We start from the raw sequence: 11,572 nt of genomic DNA on the forward strand, positions 1-11,572 counted from the left end.
GGTATTTCTTTAAGAGTTTACTTTTTATGTTAATTAAGCAAGGCAGTCGATTTCTTTTGTATTAGAGATGTTATGTGTTTATGTCAAGTTAGTTTGGGTGGATTTTGTTCATTTGCAGCCCAGTTATATAAAAGTGTAACAGTTACCATCATGGAGAAAAATGTCTTTATGAATGACCTTGGCAATGGCCTTGCAATGTGTTAAGCTTTGTTTTTGACTCTCTGCTCTATTAAAGAGGTTATAAAGGACAGAGCTGTGTCTTGTTAGATATTCCATCTATGCAATTATTTACAGAGACACTCAGGGTCGTGCGGTGTATGGGACACGAGTGTTCGCCTGCTTACTGAGCTAGGTACAGCTGCGTGTATGGCGCTGGCATTCTGCTAGCTGATAGCTTGGGGGAAGTGCGCAGCAAAGTTCAGCTCTGAGAACTTCAATACTCAACTACCAGTTGTTACAATATTAATTAGAATCATTTTATTTTCTTTCTTGTTGGACTGTTTTTTATTTTATATTTTCTTGTTTATTAATTATTCTGTGTAATTTGCCTTTTCTCTCCAAATTTTGTGATACTAAGGTGTTGTACCGTGTTAGACATTATGGATGTAGTGAGAAGTCAAGAAAAATTACATTTTATTGGCTAACTAAAAAGATTACAATATGCAAACCTTTGAGACAACTCAGGCCCCTTCTTCAGGCAAGATGTAAGTACACACACTCAAGACTAGAAGAACAATTACCTTTAGCAGATGTGGAAGCTGGCCCAGACACAGACAGGCGGACACGTTCATTTCACCCACAAACACGTTTATTTACACTAATTACAGTTCAAAGTGCGCCACAAACCCCCAAAGTCCTGGCCACACAATTCCTTCACTTTCCTCTTCAGGCCGCCTCCTTGCCTCCTCTAGCTCAGTCCACTCCGCTCCCGACTCTCACCTCGAATGAAGGGAGGCGGCCCCTTTTATAATCACCCGGATGTGCTCCAGGTGGGTTCCGGCAATCACCCGCCGACACACCCCTGTGTGGCGGAAGTGCCGTCTGCATCCCCGGAAGCACTCCGGGTGTCCCTGCTCTTCTTACCCCCAGCACTTCCTGGTGTGGCGGAAGTGCTGAGGTCCAGGGCTCCAAAGGCATGGGGGCGCCCCCTGGCGATGACCATGGGCCCCTACAGGGTGGAGCTTCAAAGCTCTGTACCTGTGGCCCCCAAAGGAACCAGGGCGGTCACTCCCAGATGGTCTGGGGAAGACGCAAGCCCTCCTCCGGTCCTCCTGGGCCTCCCGGCCGGGTTGCCACCCCAGCCACCTCTGACACTGTAAACAAAATAATTCAGAGCTCAACAGCATCTCTTCAAGTAAAGGGATTCAAAATACGTATACCTCTAGGAATAAAAGATTCTTAAATATGTTGCTCTTCACCCTTGGGAACCTAAATCTGCAGACTAATGGCAGCAGCTGAGATTTACAAAAAAGAGTATGGCTGCTATCTGTCAGAATTGAGTCTGCCATCTTTCTAACCTCTTTATGATGCTATAATAATTTTACTGTTAATTTTTACAATGTTGTTAAAACATTTTTTAAAATTTGATAAAAGACATATAAAAATGCCATTATCATTTTGCCCAGTTTAAAAAAATTTGAGTTTCCTAAGAAAGAAAAAACATTTCTATTCCCTCTTATAAATTTATTCTGTGTTCAGATCGGGAAAGTTAACCTGAAAGAAAGTTAACCTGTTGTCAATGATTGACCCCAGATATTTGCAGTACTCCACCATGTCCACATTGTCTCCTTTTATTATTGTTGAGAGAGCTGGAGGTGAGGCGCACCAATGTGTACAGCCATGTTCTTTGTCTTAGAGATATTGAGCTGTCAAAAGGAACGATCACACCATTGAACAAACTCATCAACAATAGGTCCATGACTGTCCTGCTAATCTTGTAGATGACTCACAATGACAGAGAAATCTGCAGATTTCAGGATATGTCTGTTCTTGTGTAAACTCTAACAGTCATTTGTGTTTAAGATAAACAGAAGAGGAGACAGAGAGCAATCTTAAAGTGATCCCATAGATATGTTATGACTATCAGAGAAATAGCCATTAACACTCACTCTCACTCTTTCTGTTTTGTTAGTTAAAATGTTCAGAATCCACCCCATCAATATAGGGTTGAAACAGAATTGATCAATTACTTTGTGGAGCTGTGTTGTATTAAAAACTGATGAGAAATCTATAAACAGCAATCTTAAATGTTTTTTTGGTTCTGCCAAGTGCTCAGAGGTGTTACTGTGGCATCCTACACTCCCTTTTTTGGTCTGCTGCAAATTGGTAAGGGTCCAGATAGGCCTCAGCTTTGTTTAGCAGCTCACTCTTAATCAACATCTCAAAGGATTTCATGATACGAGAAGTTAAGGTTGCTGGTCTGAAGTCACTTGCTGCTTTTGTGTGTATAGTTTTTGCTATTGGAATAACATTTACAGTTTCCAGAGTCTGGGCACCTGCTGTAAATCCAGAGGAATCTCAAGTAAGAAATTAAATATTGGAGAGTGTTGCTCTACAGAGGAGCAAAGCAGATGTCCACTTATACTTTCTAGACCAGAATTTTATTTTTATTACTCATTTGAATATTTTTTTAAGTTCCCTTTTGGATTATTGGTGTTTTGGAAACTTTGCCCTCGCTTTTGGTTTCAATTATAATTTTTGGTTTTGGTTTTTGTTCCCTTTCATTTTGTACATATATTTGATTGATTTTACTGAACAGTGTTCCTTGTATTTTGGACCTTTTTGTTAATAAAAATCCTTAAAATACTGAGAAATAGAAGTTGTGTTCTTTGCACCAGGGGTGTTTAAACAGTCCCCCTGTCTTTTAACTGAATTTAATAGACCTCAGATCTTTTGAGGCTGTAGGCTCGAGGCCTGCTTGAAATGTTTAGGCCTGTTTTACATTTTTTGGTATAGAACCAAAACAATAAGAGTTTTTTTTGTTGAAGAATTTAAAAGAGAGAGTAAGAGAAGATTAATTTTTTCATTTTTTAATAAATCTTTAACAAAGATACAAAAAGTAGTCATAACAAGAAAGGTCAGATATATTAAAGATAGAGTTAATAAAACCAAATATAAATAAAAGTGCAAAATAAAAACAGTACTCATTTAACAAGCACCAGATTCAAAAACCACTAAATAAATAATTGATTAGCTTAAAAGTTATGCCGAGAGTCAACTCTGAAAATAGACAAAGACCAAACATTAAGAAAACAGATTTTTTTAAGTAAACCGATAATATTTTATGGTGTGAAAGAATAAAGAGACACCAAGTCACAAAGTAGAAGTCTTTGGAACTTTCCAAAAGGCTACCCTAGTCAGACACCTCATGATTGATTAGGAGGAAACCCTCCAAGAAGAAGGATAATAATTCATAAGGGAGAGAAGAAAAACAAAATACAGAGAAACCTCCTTTGAGATTAGCACATATTATTGACCAGGAAGCTAACCCAGTCTGGCTTTCTAAAATGCAAATAAAAAAAGCTTAAATTCAACAGATTACATCAGAGATTTAATAATAATTAATTTTGTTAAATATTTAAATTTCAACCCTTTTTCAAAAAGAAGAAAGTTAGCTATGAACCATTAAATGCCCAGAGTTAGCGGAGAACAGTATATAAACTGCAATATTTCTCAAAAGAATACAAAAAACAATAAAAGCTATTTGTGCTCTTCTGCTGTGGATTCTCTGCTTTACGGTTTTCTACAGAGGCAGCCTATTCATAGCAGAAGCTTAATGGAGATGACAACTGCCTATTCAAATCAGTGTAAACAGAATCTACTTGAATCACTAGCCTAAAGGCTGCAAAGGAGTCTGTTTAAGATAGAGATAGGAAACAAAAATAATTTTTTAAAGAAAATGGCATCTTGCTGAGAACTGCTGAAGTGTGTGTACTTACCAAAGACATTTTACAGAATGCATTATCAGATATGTGGCCCCTAGTGGTGATATCTTTGACAAAGTCAAGAGGGGTCAAGACAATAATAGGTTACTTTAAAATAAATGAGCTCCCAAACTGGGACTGAGAGCTCTGGCCTAGAATTCAGTGACACTCAAATATTCAGCTCTGAAAATATAACCTGAGTATAGTAATTACTGAGACCAAGCTTTCCTTATTAAGAACAAAAGTTTACAGACTTTTATAGATATAAAAGACAATGAACAAAACACTATAGAATATAAATGCAATAACTGGGTTTCTTTCACACTTTTTCTTCTGTAAAGAGGGTACAAACTTATGAATTGTTTTTTTTTTTTTTTTGTTTTTAATTCACGTCCAAACAATCTCCCAAGAAATATTATTTATTCTGGCCAGGCTTTTAAATACTTTTCTTAGCCAGTGTAATAAGAATGAGTCTTCAGACATCATAAAGGTTTGGGGCAGCCACCCGTATATTATTTCCCAGCTGCAAAAAGTTTTTTGATATTTGAACAGAGAGTCCAAAACAGAACTGATCATTCGGAAGTAAGATGGCAGTTTTAAGGGCTTGGGAAGGAAATGATGTCATCTAATCCGGAGCCGGAAGTGATGTCACCAGAGGCACCGGAATCTGGTGAGATTTCCCGGGAATAGTCTTTAAGAAACTGAGAGAGACAGTCAGCACACCCTGCCACTCCCTGGTCTGGTGTAGTATTACAGTTCCCCAGGCCCTTTAGCTGTCTCCTAAATGCACGTGTGTGACACCAGTTACACTGGTAAACTTTTGCCTTGCTTATAATTTTCTCATTCTAAATATAGCTTGTGTTTGTGAGCATGTGTTTGTGTGATGTGACTACCAAGTCAGAAGTTTACTTCTATCTATCTATCTATCTATCTATCTATCTATCTATCTATCTATCTATCTATCTATGTAAAGAAATTCTGTAAAGTACCAAATTTCCCCATGGGAAGGAGGGGATAATGTTCTATCTATCTAACTTGAAAAATACCGAACATATCCTTTAATCATAATGGAAATAAATAAAAATACTGTTTGCAGGTAGAAATTACACAGTGTGGCAATAAAACCATAGTTAGATTAGTTAAGATAATTGTGTTTACATTGCAGTTTATATACTATATAATCTAAAAAACAGAATAGTGGTAGAAATTAACTACTTAATGTAATAACGAGTGGAAATCAAAACTAAATTGATGTGTGCCTCTGAATCATCATATATGGCAGAAGTGAGAAGATGCCAAAGCTGCTTTCAATGACACATACTTGTGAGTCCTTGCAGATGCAGCCCACTGATTGTTTCATTGAAGAGATATGTTTATTCCTTACACAAAAGGTTGCCCTTCAGCTGCAGGATCACATTGGCTATTTCTGAAGGTACATTGTGTCTGCAAAAAGCAAGATAAAAAGAGAAAGAATGAGAGTAGTGTTCTGAATGCACAGATTGATAATTATAAGAAATGATAGGAATGATCTGCATACTTGCACCAATTAGTTAAACTGGGAAGCAAGCCAACATTCTTGTGGCTCAGGCCATTTTGTATGTAGCAATTTAAGCAACACCAACAAATTTAAAGGGAAATAAACCAACCATGCTGCCAGATTTTTTTTTACATCCAGAGCATCTGCTTTGATGAGTGTTCAATGGTGCTAGCAAAAAGCTCAAGTCCACTAATTACCCAGAATTCCTAAATTCCTTCTCCTTTCTTTCCCAAGTATCTCAAAATTACTTTGTGAATTAGAAAAAAAAGCAATAAATTCTGTACAGTTCAGCCCTGACTGAAGGGTACTGTTGCTATAATGACAGAGATTCTGTACTTATTTACAGTGATCTTTGCATCTTGTGTGGTCTAGTCCTTTGATGATGAGTTTATAGATACATTCATAATCTGAATATTATTACATATTCAAGTAAGAAATTGCTTGTTCCATAGTAAATAAACTATTACAGGTAAGGGTTCTTACTTCCTATTACTCTGAAGTAGAATAAGTGAACTTGGACAAAATGATGGATGGATTCATGAAGCTGTACTTCTAGTCAGGTTGCTATATCCCAATAGCAACAATATTTATTTCTATAACACTTTTACATACAAATGATCAAGTTTGCATAGTGTTTTACAAGATATTAAAGAAGCAGTTACATGAAAAAAACACAAAGTAAAATTGATAAAAAATAATGCATACATAGTATACAAAAATAAATAATACACACTTACATAAGATAGATATTTAATTAAGAGAAACAGAGTCCTTGCATATAATAGTTTTTTAAGTCTCTAAATTATGGTCCAATGATAAGGTAAAAATAAGATAAAAAACTTCATATTAAGTGAATGGGCCAATAGTGATCGGCACTTGATAAAGTGACATCTTACACCTAGGCATTCTGTACCCTTATTACAATGTTGTGCAGATAAGCAGTGAATCTCTGCATAACTTACAGTAAATACTGTAGAAACAACAGGTTTAAAAAAGGTTGGAATGGCATCAAGATGCTGAAGCCCAAATGACTGAAAATACGAGAGAAGAAAGTACAATCAAGATGGACAGAACAGCCTTTCTGCGACTAATCCTACACCAATAGGAATTACTAATGTACGATTTTTGCTTTTGCAGTTTGAATATGGCATTTATTTAGGTACCGGGTTCGCTTCCCGGGTCCTCCCTGCGTGGAGTTTGCATGTTCTCCCCGTGTCTGCGTGGGTTTCCTCCGGGCGCTTCCGGTTTCCTCCCACAATCCAAAGACATGCAGGTTAGGTGGATTGGCAATTCTAAATTGGCCCTAGTGTGTGGGTGTGTTTGTGTGTGTCCTGCGGTGGGTTGGCACCCTGCCCAGGATTGGTTCCTGCCTTGTGCCCTGTGTTGGCTGGGATTGGCTCCAGCAGACCCCCGTGACCCTGTATTCGGATTCAGCGGGTTAGACAATGGATGGATGGATTTATTTAGGTATGGAGTTTATCATTATAGTTATGGATATTATAACAGTTAGCTTTACCTGTATTTTTGATCATCAACCTTTGGCTAACTAGTTTCTAACTATGAGAAGTGGCATCATGGCAGATGAATGCACAGGAATCATAGAAACAAATCCCAAAATAGATCTGTGACAATTCAGGAATTTTAATGGGTGTCATCAGTCACTTTCCTCACTTGATTTTATGTTTTGAGAATGTTCGACTGTAAGATTATACTGTGGTAAAAAAACAACTTTGCTTTTTTGTTAGAGAGTTACTCCAAAATTTGTATTTGCATTATTCAGAGTAACACCAGATAGGGCAACACCTCGTCACAAAAAAGTCAAATGTGACATATTATATTACACTACTCACTTGTCAACCTTCTTAATTGGAACAATGGGAAAAAAGCATCTTATTTTATTTAAAATTCCTCAAAAAGAAAGCTATGTGAGAATCCAAACCTTTTCCAGAATTTGACAAAAATTTGAAATTTCAGAACTGAGCAAATATTGATCTGTACTTTTGTAAAATAAACAAGCTTGACCTACTTTTGTGATGCCTCGTTATATATGTATGTGAGACTACATAGTAGGCTTTAGTTCACAAGCTCAGCTCTCCAGGCTGGATACAGAAGGGTTGCTGAGATTTTATGTGATATGATACATAGATGTAAGGAAGTAGTATTGATTGCATCCATGATTGTTCTCTGCCACATTCATTTAAAAAAAGTGATTTATAAAAATGTATAAAAATAAAAGATACATTGAACAGGCTGCTGCTGCCCTCTTGTGGAATTATTTTAAAGTTTAAAAAATGTCAGTTGTGACTTTCATTTACAGCAGTCTACTTTTACTAATTTATACCATGATGAAGTTCAGTCCTGGGGAACCTCTGTGGTTGCAAGTTTTTATTGTAAGCAGTTTAACAATCAGGGCATCATTCTTACTGGTCATCTACCCATTTGTAAGAAATGTTTATTAGTGAGCAGATGAGTGAAAATGGCAGTGAAGTAATTAGGTTTAATTAAAGGGGCAAACTTTCCATAAAATGTCAAATTACAAAGAACGAAGTAAAAGAAAGGAAAAAATGTATACTATGGCAAAGAATACAAATATTTATACATTTCTTAGAAATATCTGGAGGCAAGACAACTAAACAATGAGATCAATAAAACTAAGAATGATACAGGGATTTCCCAGTTGCTTGGAATACAAACTTGCAGCCAAGAATATGCTCAAGGACTGAAGTACTGTAAAAAAAACACTGCTTTATGCCATAAACAAAAATGTATTTCCTACTGCAGATGCTTCCAAAGAAACACTTGAACATTTTAGCACAACAAAATATGTGTTGCCTTATGTTTGCTACTGTTGTAATTAGTTTCTAGAAAAAAAGCAAGTGAATCTGTTCATCCCTCTATTTTCATGCAGCATGTGCACTGAACTGCTGAAAATGGGTCATTTTTATGTTCTAACATTTTAAGACTAAACACTTCCGTAACATTTCAGACTATTCTGAACATATGGTTAGGTAAAGACAGGATAATACAATATAAGAAGCATTTTGAAAGTAGCACCTAAAAAACAGTTAAACTGAATCATTCTCCAGAATTAAACCAGCAAAAAGATGCCTGGTAAAATCTCTATATATAATGCTCATTTGGATCTTGATCTTTGTTTGTCCGCAAATGAATTAGAAGAAGAAGCACTAGATGGCAGTAGAGAGACAGCTAAAACATAGGCATTGCATTAAGATTCTCCTCCAGGCTTATACTACTGAAGACTGTAGTACTCCAGTCACACCTTAAAACACAGACATTCAAACTAAACAAACTGTTGTGCTTTAAATTAATTAAAGAGATCTTCATTTAGATCTTGATATTTGCTTGTCCGCGAATTCCACGCATGCGTAGACCACCTTCCAGTTTAGTACGGTGTTTTTACTCACAGATGTCAACAATGTGCCGGAATAACGAAAGGGGTGGTGGACAGTGTTACGCTAGTTAGCTCCTGAGGCCTGGTTAGAGAATGAGATTGCCGAAGATAAAAGGTGCGTGCCTACGTAACATATGAATGAAAGAAAGACAGTGGGTAAAATGAATGAAAACGTAACAGCACGTTCCGGAAATAATTATTGTTACATTGTAGCCGGCGAGTGCTGCGCGTCTCACGGTTGTACCGTGGCTTGCTCACATGTCAGTGAAGTGATCCCTATTTAAGCTTTAAAGAGCCTGGATACCTATGTGTCTCCCTTTTATAACCATTGCTCCGTGTATATTGCCTTACTCTTTGGATTGCCACAAAGCAACCTGCGAGATTGGAGAAAGCTTGAGAAGAGATCGTGAGAGGAAATGATAGCGTCATGAAAACGAGACGGACTGTGAACCGACAGAAGCAGAAATGCTCCTACACCACCACATAATTACTATTCGGACAGTGATTCCGAGTAGGCCGTTCATATCGAATCAATATCCAAGGGTTTTCTTTTGTAATTTTGTTTCCCTTATAAAAAATCTTAATGCTGTGCGACGAAGGGCCCAGTTCACGACTGGCAGTCGTGTTTAACCAGGGAGCCCTTCACAGACACATAATAATAAACAGCATTTACAGTAGGTGTGGCAAGTCTTACAGCACTTGGGAACTTGGTTTCAGTCATGATCAAGAAGATGTCAGTGTGGAATTGGCAAATTCTCTGTGTGAATGTCAGTTTGATTTCTTGGCCCCTGTTGTCACACACACACTCAAAGGGACCAGAAAACGGCAAGTCCACGCCAGGCCAGTGGTCGGCGGGTTGCGCTAAACCTCTCTCTTTCTCTCTGCAGACCAGATACGTGAAATCCTGTCTGTCCAGGCCCTGAGGACATTACTTCCTGTCTAGGCTCTGAGGACGTCACTTTCCTGGAACCGACTATAAAAATCCTCATCCTCCATACTTGGGCAGTTCTACTTTGTACTAAAACTTAAACCTTTTTGCAGCCAGGGAAACTATACGGGTGGCTGCCCCAAACCTTCGTTGTATGTCTAGCCATTTATTTCATACTGTATTCTAAGAGTTTGACTGACCCAGTATGTAGGTGCATTCTAGTGTCAGATGGTGCACTATACCGGGCTTGTTACTATGTTTTGCCATTTCTGCTAAGTTATACTTCGACTCTCAGAAAACCTGACCACAAAAAAGCAGTTAAAGAAAACTAATGACTAGTACTGCAATGTTCACATTCTTCTTCAGTGATATTTCTGGAACAATGAATCTTGAACTGTTTTATAACTGCTTCTGCTTAAGGAATACTGAAGCTCTGATATATAGTAAAAGCAGAACCATATTCAGTGTTCCAATGTTTAGCATCACTTGAAATAAAACAAACAAACGTCAGTATGACATGAATGAAGAAATGTATCTACTCGCTCACAGATTAAGTTAGAACTTTTATTTTTTATCATTTTTTATTTAGTAAGACTATCGTTTGCAAGAAACATTTTAGAGTCAACGTTTTGGAACAGATTAGAAATTACACTGTTCCTACTTGGATAATTAAACATATCATAGGATACATCTTTACTATTACTGCATACAAGTGCAGACAGCTGGCAGTTGTCACTGAGATTTCACAACACTGGCCTTTAAATTCTCTTCTCATTTTTGCCACAGATCCAACAAAGTAATACCTTTACTGAAAGTATTATAAAATTAATGTCAGGATTGTTAATTCTTCTTAATACATTCCATTAATGTCAAAACTCAACTTCTAGGTAATTACTCTATGAATATTCTACTGTACATGCTCTGATTCATTCTCTATCAACTTGATCACTTTTACCACACTACCATCTTACTTGATCTATGACTATTTTTGAAAGGTACTGGCAGCTTAGCCTGTCACATGATGCTATTTATAATTTTCATATTTAATTCTTGAATATTGTCATTATAGAATAATCATCACTGAATATTATCCAATCAGTCAGTCATTCCCCAACCCGCTAAATATCCTAACACAGGGTCACGGGGGTCTGCTGGAGCCAGCCCCAGCCAGCACAGGGTGCAAGGAAGGAACAAACCCCGGGCAGGGCGCCAGCCCACCGCAGGGCAGTTATCCAATCAGCTTTTTGAACATTAGATTTTGATATTGAATTATTTGAAGAGTATTTGCCACCATTTCAGGCAATAACCAAAAAGGAAATGTAGTATTCTACTGAATAGCTACCAGCAAATATCTCAGTAACTATACAAAACAGCTCAATCCAAATAAGCACTTTATTAATTCAATATCAAAACATGCTCTATTACCTTTACTTTGACATACAGAGTTAAATGAGGCACAGTTGTTAACTATTGAGGCGGAAGGCCGGAGCCCTTACCCGGCTGGGATGCTCCAACAATGGAGGGTCCGGGGAAGAGAGTATTTTCAGGACTGTTTCTCCCCTTGACCAATAGAGGGTTACAGCAGGGAGTTGTGGAGTGTGGAAGCACAACCCTGCTTGGGCCTGTGGCCTCCTCCAGGGGGCGTCTGGATGTTTACAGGGTCCTGTAAATAAAAGTGTGCTGTGTGGAGAAACTTGCATCCTGCCTTTCTGTGTTGGGTTAGGGAGGCTGCGTTTCACACTATAGATCACCTCACAATGTGCACTGAAATC

This window comes from Polypterus senegalus, chromosome 3 (assembly GCF_016835505.1).
Source record: "Polypterus senegalus isolate Bchr_013 chromosome 3, ASM1683550v1, whole genome shotgun sequence".
Taxonomy (NCBI): Eukaryota; Metazoa; Chordata; class Cladistia; order Polypteriformes; family Polypteridae; genus Polypterus; species Polypterus senegalus.